The sequence below is a fragment of the Haemaphysalis longicornis genome, unplaced genomic scaffold, assembly GCF_048455015.1.
Source record: "Haemaphysalis longicornis isolate Haplotype H1 unplaced genomic scaffold, Haemaphysalis longicornis Haplotype H1 scaffold_4, whole genome shotgun sequence".
In the NCBI taxonomy this organism is placed as follows: domain Eukaryota; kingdom Metazoa; phylum Arthropoda; class Arachnida; order Ixodida; family Ixodidae; genus Haemaphysalis; species Haemaphysalis longicornis.
Window position 1 is genome coordinate 227,534,173 of NW_027526361.1, and position 2,186 is coordinate 227,536,358.

The 2,186-nt window shown below is 45.8% G+C and overlaps 1 pseudogene; it reads left to right on the plus strand.

Moving 5' to 3' along the window:
- Positions 1-262: 262 nt before the first annotated feature.
- On the plus strand, positions 263-1,817 carry LOC144178094 (uncharacterized; annotated as a pseudogene).
- The last annotated feature ends 369 nt before the right edge of the window (positions 1,818-2,186 follow it).

Here is a 2,186-nt window from a genome sequence, read left to right on the forward strand (position 1 = left end):
TTGAAGAAGCTACTCAGCATTCAGTCACAGCTACTCGTAAAGCCAGTGAGGTTCCTAACACAGTCACACGTTGAACCGAACAACCTAGAAAAAATGAAAGTGTCAAGGGCTACGCAAGTTTTCTCCCCAGTCGTAATAGCAACGCTTGAGTTCCTACAAGAAAACCCGCAATGCCACCCTGATGCGACAGAATTTCAGGACTGTTTGCCCACCATCACATTCATGAAAATGGTGTCGAAGTGGTATGACCTTCACAATATTGGCGCTGTGAAGCCGCGCGGTCAAAGTGAAGAACCATTCTACTTGATCGACGACGACCGTCTTTCGTGGCTTGAAGTAGACTTCGTCACGTACATCGAGGAGATCCAGCTTTCTGGTGGCAAAACAAAAAAGAAAATGACGAAAGAAACATGCGAGGCAACGATAATGACCACGAGGTCAACTGTGGCATTGATTCAACATCTATTAGACAACAAGTAGGTTTTCCTTTTTTCACCTTTATATTCTTTATCGCAGTTACGTATATGTGCATTGACTTAGGTATCAAAAAAACTTTTTTCCAGCTTTCGCTACGTCTTGACCCGTGCCTTGAACAGCGACCCCGTGGAGTCCCTCTTCAGTTGCTTTCGACAGTTTAACGGAGGCAACGATAGAGTTGATGCTAGAACCGCGGTCTTCACAGCCGAAAAGCTGTTGAAGGTATATATGGTGCCCGTTGGAGAGCACACCCATGTAACATACGCATTTTTTTCCCCAGGTTGGAATCCTCCAAGCTGCTAAGAGTGGAAACGCTCCCCATAGCTCCGAAACAAATGCACCTCTAAAACTCAAAGCCCGAGAAGGCAACACCACGGCCGTGCCACTTGCCGTCGTCCTCAGTGCCAAGCGGCTTTCCTATGAGCTGGAAGTGTTAAATGTCTCGCTTGCTGTGCCGGATGACCTCGAACTAGCACCCCTAGCATACCTGGCCGGATACACCGCGCGTGCTTGTGAGGAGAAGGTAAGGACGGTTATTTTTAAGCTTTGCACTATAAACTGCATTCTTTCGAACGCTGCGCTAGCGCGTCAGCCAGTCGTAAACAATGTTCACTTCACTTTCGCCTTCCTCGAATGTTAACCATAATATGTGAACCAGCAGTTCTCCCTCTTTCCCATATTTTTCTCTTTTTGCCCTCCCTTTCGCCACTAAAAACCAAGGGCAGAATTCCAGGCTGACCTCGAGTGAGGAAAAACTCAGGTTAGCCCAAAGCCAAGGTTCCTGCCCGAATCAGGACGTGGGTCCCGCCCCGCCGGTGTGCGACCACTGTAAGGGTCCACACCAGATATAAGTGTATGCCACTCTTTTTGCCACAGGACGTTCCATTCCCCACTGTTACGAAATTTAGATAATATTTTTTTAGCTAAGCGAAGTAAGCAAAGGAGCCTACATTCTTCGTTGCCTAGTACTTTTGATGCAAATTTTACTTGACTTGATTTTATTATTTGCAGTTGCCGTGTGAATCATGCAAGGTTCTCCTGCAAGAGTCGAAACCGTGTGGCAGCATCTACGATTTAGTAAAGAAAATCGATAACGGACAACTTCGGTATCCCAACATGGAGATCGTGAAAATTTGCAAACTCACATGTGACTTTGTCAGTGAAGTGATGAAAGACACTGAAGTTCGAAGGAGTGGAAATCTGTGTAAACTTCTTCACTCAGCCCTCCTCCCACATTTTGTTACCTGCCCTGCACTACGGTGTGGTTCGAGCAGTCCTCAGCACACGATCCACCTCTGTGATGTTTTTTTAAAAAAGCTGCTTCGACCACTGCTAGCTAACTGGGCAGGGAATGTGAGTGCGACTGTGCAACGTCTGGTAAGGCTGGCACACAAGCCCCTCTCCAGAAAAGTTCTACGCCTTTGAGGACCATGGCACCTCTATTTTTTACCTTATAATGCAGGCAAAATTGTTCTGCTGTAGTATAAAATCTTTTAGAGATTGTAGAGCTTCAGTTAATAAACGCACATTTCATTGTAAGCGCAATGCCCGGCATTTTCATTATTTCCACATGAACTGGAAGGAAGACAATTTCACATTCAACAGTCTTCGAACGGAAATTATGCAGTATGATGCTATTACAGCTCCTAAAATACTCTGGAATGAATTGAAAGCTTATGTAATTCACTGTCGCGGCAGCGAACAAAGGC